Here is a 12,049-nt window from a genome sequence, read left to right on the forward strand (position 1 = left end):
AGTGGGTGCAGTCCTAGGGCAGCGGGTTGGTAAGCTTCCTCATGCGATTTACTATGCTTCTAGAACTCTAAATGATGCACAGTTAAATTATTCTACCACTGAGAAGGAACTATTGGCGGTTATCTTTGCTTTGGAGAAGTTTCGTTCTTATTTGATTGGGACGAAAGTAATCATATACACCGACCATGCTGCTCTTAAATATTTGCTAGCAAAGAAGGAGGCAAAACCAAGACTTATTCGGTGGATTTTATTGTTACAAGAGTTTGACTTGGAGATAAAAGATAAAAGAGGCTCGGAAAATCTTGTGGCTGATCACTTGAGTCGGTTGATTCGGGAGGAGGAGTTCTTACCATTGCATGAGCGGTTTCCTGATGAGCATCTATTGGCTGTGCAAGAAATTATTCCTTGGTATGCAGATATTGTTAACTACCTTGCTACTAAAGAATTACCAAGGGATATTACTCCAGCACAGAAGAACAAGATTAAACATGATGCGCGGTATTATATATGGGATGAACCCTATCTTTGGAAGCACTGTGCCGATCAAGTTATTCGACGGTGTGTTCCTGAGTCTGAATTCAACTCTATCCTTGCTTTCTCCCATGCCTATGCTTGTGGCGGTCATTTTGGACCGAGAAGAACAGCCCGTAAGGTACTTGATAGTGGATTCTATTGGCCTACAATATTCAGAGATTCTTATTTATTTTGTAAGTCATGTGATCGATGTCAACGGGTTGGCAATATAGCTGATAAGGACCAAATGCCCCAAAGCCCTATTCTGATTATTGAGATCTTTGATGTGTGGGGTATAGATTTCATGGGACCATTCCCATCATCTTTTGGTAATGAGTATATCTTGTTAGCAGTTGATTATGTTTCCAAGTGGGTAGAGGCAAAGGCAACACGAGCAGATGATTCAAAAACTGTGGCTGAGTTTATTCGAACTCATATCTTTGTGAGATTTGGCACCCCAAGAACGATTATCAGTGATCGCGGTACTCACTTCTTCAATAGGAGCATTGAAGCTCTATTTCGGCGTTATGGTGTCACACATAAAGTCACAGTTGCTTATCATCCACAGGCCAATGGGCAAGCCGAGGTATCTAATCGAGAAGTCAAACTGATTCTTGGGAAAACAGTAACACCGAGTCGGAAGGAGTGGAGTTTAAGGCTTGATGATGCCTTGTGGGCCTATCGAACTGCATACAAGACACCTATCGGTATGTCACCCTATCGGTTGGTATATGGGAAACCGTGTCATCTACCAGTGGAGTTAGAGCATAAGGCTTGGTGGGCTGTCAACCAATGTAACATGAACATGGATGCAGCTGGGCAACAAAGAATGCTTCAGGTACAAGAGTTAGAAGAAATTCGTAATGAAGCTTATGAGAATGCCCGAGTTTACAAAGACAAGACTAAAGCTTTTCATGATAAAAACATTCTTCGGAAGAGTTTCACGGAGGGGCAGAAAGTGTTATTGTATCATTCCCGTTTGAAGCTCTTTCCAGGCAAGCTGAAGTCTAAATGGCTGGGACCGTTCATTGTTACGAAAACTTATTCACATGGAACAGTAGAGATTGTCAGCCCAAGCACGGGGAAGTCTTTCAAGGTGAATGGCCAGAGACTGAAGCCCTACTATGAGTCAATGGCAGAAGATGAGCAAGTTCATGTGATGTACCTTGAAGACCCAGTTTATGTCGATGAAGATTGAAGTTCTAAGTCGAGCTAGCGACGTTAAACGTAGCCATCTTAATTGTTTTCAGTTTTAGTTATTTTCTTTATTTTTTATTTTTAAGTTGAACATTTAGTATTTCAATTTTATGTACTCTGATTCTCTCTTTAAACCGTGAAAAACGTGAAAAAAAAGGGCAATATGCAGAAAAAGGCACTCTTGCCGCGGCACATAAAAGCCTTGCCGCGGCACGCATCAAATTCCCACAACCCAAGAGCCTCTCGCTGCGGCAGCAACAAAGACCTGCCGCAGCACGAGAGGAATTCCCCAAACAGAGAGGAGTTTGCCTCGACACATAAAAGGGCCTGCCGCGGCACGTGATCGATCCCCACAATCCGAGAGCCACCTGCCGCGGCACGTAAAAAGCTATGCCGCGGCACGTGCCCAGAAATCCCTAAAACCCCTTTTTCTTTCATTTTTCCCATTCACTCACCCATCTCTCAAAACACAAACCTATCCTACAATCCCTACTCGTCTTCTTCTCCTCAGCACTAAACATCACTCCCATCTCCATCACAAAATCACTCTAATCCTCATCCTCCTCAAACCTCCTCACCCTCATTAAACCAACATCATTGCCTAACCCCACCATACCCATCATCCATTCCCATTCCTCAAGTTCATCATCCTTAGCCACCCACAACACCCATTACCAATTCCTACCCTTTAAGCAGTGTTTGCACGGGCTAAAAGAAAGATCAAGGGCAGCTCACGCACGATTTTACAGTGTCTAGATTGGATTCATCATTTGAAGGTATTTTCCTCTATTTTGCCCCTTTGATTGAGAATGGGTGTTGATTATTAGAGTGGACGGGTTTTGTTGGAACTCTTTTGTGATAATAATTCCTGTGGTGAAACTGCTTATCTGTTGATTCAATCTGCATCTGGGGGTAATTGTTCAAGCTATAATTTTGTGATCCTTGGAGTTTTAAAGTGTGCACACCACCTGTTCGACGAAATGCATCAGTGAGTTGCTTAGTCACATTTGAAGGTTATACATTGTCTGCTCTGTGCTGTGTCATTCATTGTTGATTTTTATCACCTTAAAGACATTCATCCTCCAATTTTGCCTGTGCTATAATGTCAAGCAAGCGATCACGAACCGAAGCAGGGCCGTCGAACACAGCCAAAGTCAAATATGATACCAAGAAATTCACCTCCAAAGAAGCTTTCGAAAGTTATAAAGAGGCAATTGATAAGAAGAAAGCTTGGGTGGCTGAGAGGGGCTTCGATCTAGACATGCATCACCCTTATCCGAGGTTGATGAGTATCATCGAGCAGAGGGGTTGGCAAAGACTGTGTGCCCAACCACAGCCCGCGGTTGTATCGATTGTTCGTGAGTTCTATGCTAATGCAATCGACCGCAAGAATTTACAGGTAATGGTTAGGGGTGTTCCCGTTACCTATTCTGCCTCTGCCATTAACCGTTACTATGGCTTGCCAGACATTCCCAATGACGAATTAATGCTTCTGAATCAAATCTGGACCCTAATGCCATTATCCAAGCCATTGGCATTAGCGGGGCACGGTGGAGGACGACTGACAATGACACTGCTCATAAACTGGAGTCCAAATATATGGACTATGAACTCAAGGCGTGGCACCGTTTTGTTGGGGCAAAATTGTTCCCCACAAAACACTTTGGGACAGTGGACGTGGCGTGTGGGAACTTGTTGTACGCCATCGTAACAAACAAGTCTATAGACGTTGGCAAGATCATTCATGCATCAATCCTGAAGAGTATGTCCAGTACACAGAATGGGTTCTACCATCCTTCATTAATCACAGACCTATGCAAGAAGGCCGGTGTACGATGGAATGATAATGAGGAGGTAATAAACCCAATGCATATCATTGACAGGAATACTATTCAGCGGTTTGACAAACCCACAGCCACATCTTCTGCGCAACCTGCATCTTCTTCACATGCACCTGTTCAGCCTCACACTGGCCGTACCAGGACTCTTACTGATCGGGTTGCCACCATGGAGAATGAACTTTATCATGCTCGTCTTGATATGCGAGCATATCATGAAGAGATGGTGGCCCACAATCAAAGAATGATGGAGTTTGCTAGCTATCATGACTTGTGCTTCAGGATGCAGCAAACCAACCTTGGGGCGGATATGTCTGGATATCCACCGGCCCCAATGTGGTTGCCACCGCATCCTCCAGCTGTTCCAGTGCCGCCGAGTCACACTCAGGAATATGGAGATGATGATGAAGCAGGTGGCACAGAGGAGTTCAACTATGATGAGGATGACACTTTTAGTCGCAACTGATGAGGGAGTTTTCTTTTTTCTTATTTTATTATTTTTCTTTTATTTTCTTTAATTTTCTTTTCTTATTTTTCTTATTTTCTTTTATTTTCTTATTTACTGTCCTTGTCTCAATTTGTACTTATTTCCATTGAGGACAATGTTCAATTTAAGTGTGGGGGACGGGTAACAAATTGTTTGTCTGGTTCATTGTCTTTGTTTATAAGTGTTTGTGTGTGTGTTGTTTTGTCTTGTGTCTTGGGCTGGTCTTATTGAATGCAATGGTCGATGATGAGTTTATGAGTGACACTAAACTTGAATGCTGCTAGAAGATGATGGATAGATTATGATTCGTGTGATCAACTCCTGTTTTGATGACTACTTGAATTTGTGATTTAAATAGCGATTTATTATAGTTAGATTTGCTACTTACTTGTTTTAGGAATAGTTTATGCATGTCGAAAAAAAAAAATATAGATATATACAACTTAGCCCCCGCCACTCTAGAACACACTAGTTAATTGCTTGAGGCGAAATCATAAGTGCACAGAATTAGGAAAATGATAAAGGCAATTTCTTTGGATCGTTTGAGCCTTTTAAGCCTACCTTATCAATAATGTATCCTTAGTTCCCTGTTTTGAGCTTTATAGACCATATTTTTTTCGATGAAAACTCATTACTTAACCCAAAACCTCTTTATTTTTTTTTTTATCTATGTTGATAACCCATTGCACCATGGCTTAGCTAGTTAAATTTCTACTATGGGATGAAGGGTTATGTGTACTTTGGGATGAAAGGTTATATGAAAAAAAAAAGAGAAGTATAGTAAGAGTTTCTGTATATGATGTGGTTATAAGTGTGAAATCTCCTATTTATCCCCAAGAAATATGTTAAAAGCAAAGAAAAAGAGAAAAAGAAAGTAAAAAAAAAAAAAAAATTCTTGCATGAAAATAAGTGTGGGGGAAAATAGAGACATCAATAATGTATGAAAACTATGAGTTAATTGGGGAAGAAGATCCAAAGTAGAAAACGAGAAAAAAAGAAGAAGTAAATAAAGTCTATATTAGGTATGCTATGGTGTAATATGAGCCTAAATGTATCCTTCTCATCTACCCTGCACCCTAGCCATACATTACAAGCTGATAAAGACCTTTTGATTTTTGATTCTGTGTGTTTATATTAGTGGAGAGTAATTGGTTATTGTCTATGGAGTGGTTGTCCTTTATATATATACTCATTTTCTGATGAGGGGCTAGTTTGCTAAAAAAAAAAAAAAATGAATAAAACGACATGTATAAATTCATCTTGATTCAAGTGAGCTGGTAAGTATGACTGTTATGACTCGTGGTTTAAGACAAATTTCAAGTGGTTCATCAATTTAGGAGTTTAAAATCTGATGGTTATGAAATTCAAAGTCACTATAGCATAATATTTTAGTGTAATTCTCTGAGACAATCATCGTATTCAGTGAGACCGCCTTTGTGTTAGTTTTTAGTTTTGTTTAGAGTCTAGTGGGTTTGCTAAGGGACTAGAAAAGTTCAAGTGTGGGGGAATTTAATAAGTATATTTTTGTATAAAGTTTACCTTTCTACTTATCAGATTTTGTGTTCATAAGTAGTGTGTTTGGGGATAGTTAGAATCATTTTGTTAATTTGTTTCATTTAATCTAAATCATTATTTTTAAGGATAATTGTATATTTTTGATGATTTTTGGTTGAATGCTGATTTTGTAGGATTCTAACCATTGGAGTAAAGTGTTAAAGAGAAGAAAAATCAAGAAAAGAACAAAAGTACGAGAGATTTGAGAGCTTGCCGCTACAGGGAAAAGTCCCTGCCGCTACGAGGTAAGTCAGAGAGGTCCTTGTTGCTACAGGGAAAAGTCCCTGCCGCTACAAGAGAAACAGAGAGTCTCGTGCCGCGGCAAGGAAAGTTGCATATCGCGGCACGCAAAGCCTATATCGCATATATGAAGCCTCGTGCCGCGACAAGGAAATATGGCTGCTGCGGCACGCGTTTGAATTCAAATTTATATTCGATTTTTCTTAATTTTTGGAGGGGAAATAAAAGGGGGATTAGGTCATATTCATGAAAAAAGTTTTAGATACACGATTTTAGAGAGAGAAACATAGAGAGAGCGCAGGAGAAGAAGGACGATCGCATTCAACTTTTTCAATAGTTTTCTTCTTCTCTAAACTCTTCTATTCTTTGATTTTGGTTATGTTTTTCATCATGATGGTTGGCTAAGTTTCTTTTAGGTTAAGGGTTATTCAAAACCCAGACATGAATGTTTGATTTGAGATGTGAATATTGTTCTTGATTTCCATAATGTTAAATTGCTTCTATTCTTCTATGCCTATTGTATGAAATATTGTGATTCCTTGTTAGGGTGTACAACTAATTAGGGCTTGCATTATTTTACTGTCATCTTAGAATTTCTATTCACCTAATAGTTTAGGATTCTAAGTGTTTGTGATAAATTGCAATTGATGATGTGGTCAAAAGCGTTGTTGATTGTGATGAAGAATAGAACCTAGGTTAAATGAATTAAATGCTTCATTGATTTATTGCCTAGATTAACCTATCTCCACTGTTGTTAATGCTTTTACTAAATTGAATGAATTGTATGCTTAATAGGTTTGTTGTTTGGTAAAAAGAATTGATTATTGAGCGCTAAGCCGTAATTGATTGTGATAGGGAGATTGGGATAATTGACTGCTTAAGCGTTATCTGCGGGGTTAATAGTTTAATTGGAATCAGAATAATATTTATTATTGATGATCATGCATGATTGTCTGAGGTGGAGAATAATTCTTAACCGTCTTTAAAATCGTTGTTAATCTCTTCTTGCTATCAATTGTTTTCTTAATTCTTGCTTTTACTTTTACTTTTCAAAAACCCCCCTTTCCAATTTAACTTTGTGAATAATAAATTGAATATAGTTCCCTTGGGTTCGACCTCTATTTGCCATTGTACTAAATTAATTGGTGATAGTGTAATCAAAATCTTTATTAAATTTGGTACGCCATACGATACGCATCACACGTTCCGAGATGGTCCTAGGGAGTCGTTTAGCTAGAAAGTCACAACGGGGTCAAATACCCAGCTCGGGAGGAGCCTAGGGGTATTTTGAGAATATTGTTAAGTTATCGAGAATTATTGATTAGCGGTTAGTAATAGTGATAGTTTAGACAAGTCGGGAGTAACAGGATTTCTATTTAGGTGCACTTGAGGATTTAGTAAGGTGTGTCGAAAGACTAAATTGCCCTTGGAAAGGTTTGAGGACTTAAACTAGTTTAAGGGGTATTATGGTCATTTTGGGTAGATGGATATGCTCAATTTGAGGGCTGGGACTCTAGAACCATTTAACAAAAAGGAAACAGAGGAACAAAAGGAAACTCAATGTAACGCCCTACTTCCTTAGAGCCGTTACTAAGTGTGTTTAAAAGCGTGCATTCAACTCGCTAATCGAGGTTTTAGGTCAAATAGTGTAATTAAACCATAAACAGAGGAAATTTTTTTGAAATAACTCCTTTTCATTGAAAATCATAAAAGTTTAACATTTGGAATCCCAAAATACAGTTTAGAAATATTTACAACATATAAATTGAACCAAGTCGACTAAACGACAAAATCTAGGTTTATTTACAATCATCTCCAAAAAAAAAAACACTGGCTGTGGCAGCCAGGCAGGCCAAACATGTACACGTCGCTGCATGTCTGCTACACTCATGGTTGGTTGGCTTTCTCCTTGCCTTTACCTGCACCACAGAGCATCTATGAGCCGAAGCCCAGCAAGAAAACCCACAAACAGATAACATATGCAAAAAATACACCAAGTATATAAACTGGCCATCATTAGGCTAAACACATACGGCCTAGCCGTCCCAGGCGCTTTACCAGGCCATGGTTTCACGGTCCACACCGTGAGGATATCCCAGGTATCCTTTAGGGACTCGCCCTGGCAACTTGCTCTCCACGTGCTCAACGCTGCTCCCGGCCCCTTGCCGTACTCGGCCTTGCACTCAACGTGCTCAACACCGTTCCCGGCTCTTGCCGATCATTCACATAATTGCATTCATAGCATAACAAACAAATATTGAATACTAGCCATCTCAATCAAAGGGCTACGCCCTGCAATTCAAACACATTGGGCTCAGCCCTGCATACAAGCTCTATGGGAACAAGGGTTTCCTTACCTTAGATTCCCTAGCTCCAATCGCTTGATCCTCGAGCACGATCCCTCTTGAGCCCTAGCGCACACCCAGTCACAGCCATAGATCAAAATCATCACCAAACCTCAAGTTCAAAACCTAACCTCGGGACCAATCCCGAGCCCTCGGGAAGCCCCAATTCAACCAAACAAGGTGGTGGAATCGAACCCTGAACCCCCGGGCAAAAACCCTTGAAAATAACTCAAAAACCCCTTTCTGGAAACAAGGTAGAGCTACAACGCTCTAAGGAGGGCGCTACAGCGCTACAAACAGAGCCCAACTCGCCCAGAACACTTGGCCTAGCGCTACAGCGCCCAAAGGCTAGCGCTGTAGCACTAGTCACAGAACAGCGAAACCTACCATTTTCTCCTTCGACTTTCCCCGAGCCAAACTTGACCAAAACTCATCCAAACTTTACCCAAACTTAAAAACAAGCCTACTAACATGTCTAACTCATCCCAAGCATCCCAACCATACACAACTCAACCACATGCATCCTTAATCCAAGATTTCACCATAACTGAACCTAAAACTCAGAAACTCAGCCAAAACCATAGAAATCACAAAGCTTGAAACTAAAGTTCCTTACCTCTGATGAATGAACTTGGCTGAGGTTATCTTCCACCCTTGCTTAGCCTTCACCTCCTCAAATTCCCAGCTTCAACTCCCTAAGATTCCCACAGAACCTTGCTTAGAAAACTGGCTCAACACCAACATCAAAAACTTAAGAAAACCTCAAAGTCTTACCTCAAGTGGATGAATTTCTTTGCCAATTTCTCAAGCTAACACAAGGATTCTAGCCTCTAGCTCCTGCCCAAACTCCTCCTGAGTTTCTGCTCCAAAAGACCTCAAAAACTGGTGGAGAAATGCCCAACCGACTCTGCCTTTCTTTCCTTTTTTCTTTCCTTCTTTTCCTTTCTTTTCTTTCCTTCAGAACATTTCTAGCCCTTTATACTCTTCCCTCTAAGGCATAAAGCCTAAGTTATTCCTATCCCTTATAAGCCAAATGACCACAATACCCTCCCATAAAACCTAAGTCTTTAAATCCACCTATGGGTATTTTGGTCTTTTCACCCAATAACCGCTAATTCCTCAAGTGTCTCTAATATTTACCGCTTACCTCCCGACACTTAGCTAACCACCAGTTATATTCTCCAATATCAAAGTAGATCTCAATATATTCTCTAAATTCCTATTTATACCCCCAGGCTCGCCCCAAGCTGGGTATAAATCCTCGCCGTGACTTTTTCGCTAGCTCTCTCACTAGGATCGTCTCGATTCACATATCACAAATATATCCACGTAATAATGTGGTCTCAATAATTTATCACATTTATATACAGTTATGCCCTCAACGGCTAAAACTACAAATATGCCCCTGACAACCAAATGGGGCCCACATGCATATTTAATCACCTAAACATGCATTCTATCCACATATTCATTAAATTCACATAAATTAATACATTATAACAATTATTGCGCTCCAGGCACACTAATCAAGGCCCCAAGCCTTATTAGTAAATTTTGATCGTTACACTCAATCTCTTTATCTCTCTCTATCGATGCTCTATCTCTTCCTCTCTAAGGTGACTGATTTTGAAGGATTCTAAGCTAGAGCTCAAAGAATTCAAGGCTAGGAATTGGGAGATTGATCTACTAGGCTCAAAAGTGAGTTTTAATTAGTAACTTGATTGAATTCTGCAGAGAAATACTAAGGTTAAGAGCTGATATGTGTGTTTCTGTTTGGTGGATTTTTGGGATGAAGCTTGGCTAGGTCAGTTTGGGATATAAGAGGGTTTTTCTTGGAGTTGGACTTGGAGAAGGCTCAGGGGCGAATTTCAACTTGAGGTAAGGGTTTCATGCAACTCTGATATGTTTTAGCTGAGGTGGTTTAAGTTTCTGGTCTATTGGTTTAAGTTTCATAGAGTTTTAAACCAATTTGTGAACCATGGATTTGATTGTGTGCTTAGACTTGTTGTTGGTGTTTGTAAGTTGGTAGATGGTTTATTTGAGGTTTTAAGTTGAAATTGAGGTTTAGGCATGCATTGGGAATGATTTGGGAGTGTTTTGGCTCGAGGAAAATGCAAGGGAAAACCCAGAATTCTGGGTTCACAAAGGGGCGTCGTGGCCTTGTTCTTCTGTGCTGTGGCGCTAGGCTGCAGCAGGGGACGAGGGCCATTATGGGCGCTGCGACCCTCATTGGAGGGCGCCGCAGCGCTAGGCCATTTCTGGGCAAGGGAAAAATTCAGTTTTTAGGTTTTTGTCCAGGGGGCTCGAGGGACGCTTCCGCCACCTTGTGTGGGGATCTGAGAGGTCCCGAGAGGTCGGGATTGGTTTCGAGAGATGTTTTCAAATTGGTTAGTAATGCTATTTATGTGTTGTGACTAGATTCTCGGAGAGGCTCGGATTAGAGGACCGTGCTCGAGGGTTCAGTGCTCAGGAAGCTCGGGACTCAGGTAAGAAAATTACTATTTTCCGTAGAGCATGAGTTGTAGGGCTCAGCCCTGTATGACTGTGTTGTGGGGTTTGACCCTTTTGATTGAGTTTATGTATGCTTAGCTTGTTGATTAGCTTTATCATATGTGAATGTGTTGATTGTACGGCATGAGCCGTGCACGGTGAAGACCGATAACGGCGAAGGCCGAGAACGACAATGGGTCGGGAACGGCGATAGGCACGTGGAGTGCAAGGTCGAGTACGGCAAGGGGCCAGGGCCGGAAGCAGCGTTTAGCACGCGGAGTGCGAGTTGCTAGGTTAGATCCTAAAGGATACCTGAGATATCCTCACAGTATGGACCACGAATCCAGGGCATGGTAAAGCACCTGGGACGGCATGGCCGTTTGTGTTTAGCCTATAGATGGCCTGTTTAACTGAAAAGTGTTGATATGCAAATGTTATCTGTTTGTGAGTTTTCTTGCTGGGCTTTGGCTCACGGGTGCTCGGTGGTGTAGGTAAGGGCAAGGAGAAAGTCAACCAATCATGAGTACGACGAGCGTGAAGCGGCGTGTACATGTTTGGTCAGCTTGACTGCCACGGTCAGGAGCGTTTTTGGGAGATGAATGTATGAAACTGGATTTGTTGTTTAGTCGACTGAGATTATATTTTGAGTTGTAAATAATTATGAACTGTATTTTGGGATCCCAAATGTCAAAACTTTTACAATTTTCAATGAAATGAGATTATTTTCAAAGATTATTACTTTGATTTTAGCTTAGTCACACTTTTGTTCTAAGAACCTCATTTAGCGAGTTAATTGCACGATTTAAACTTACTTAGTAATGGCTCTAAGGTAGTAGGGCGTTACAATCACAATAAGGAATGCATATACATGAGAAAACTCGAGGTTGCCTTCAACAAGCATGTATGGAACAATCTCAAAATTAATATCTCATCATTATCAATACACATGGACTTTAGGCCTTTGACAATACATCACACTTTAGACTATTCCAAAGTTCTCAATGAAATTGAAACATTACTCACATCAAAAGTTAGTCAGCATAAACTATGAGACAATTCAACTTTTTGTTGATCTCATCATGACGAATCTAAATACTTAGACCATGTAAGGCTTCTGTAAAATTCTTCATCCGACAGAGACTATCAAATAACGGTTTTACGTGTCTCCAGATTAGATCAGTTTCATAAAATATGAGCAATGTACTATATCATGTAATAATATAAACATATCATTGTTCCCACTGATCTCTCACATAATATTGACTAGCGATAATATTTCAAATTGTGCATTCTGAGAATAACAATAGTCATTGTCTTGATGCCTTTCCAAAATGAATTTAATCCATTGAATTCCGGTGTCCTTGTTAGTTGTTGCCTTCTCAAGG

The sequence above is a fragment of the Humulus lupulus genome, chromosome 8 (assembly GCF_963169125.1).
Source record: "Humulus lupulus chromosome 8, drHumLupu1.1, whole genome shotgun sequence".
Classification (NCBI taxonomy): Eukaryota; Viridiplantae; Streptophyta; class Magnoliopsida; order Rosales; family Cannabaceae; genus Humulus; species Humulus lupulus.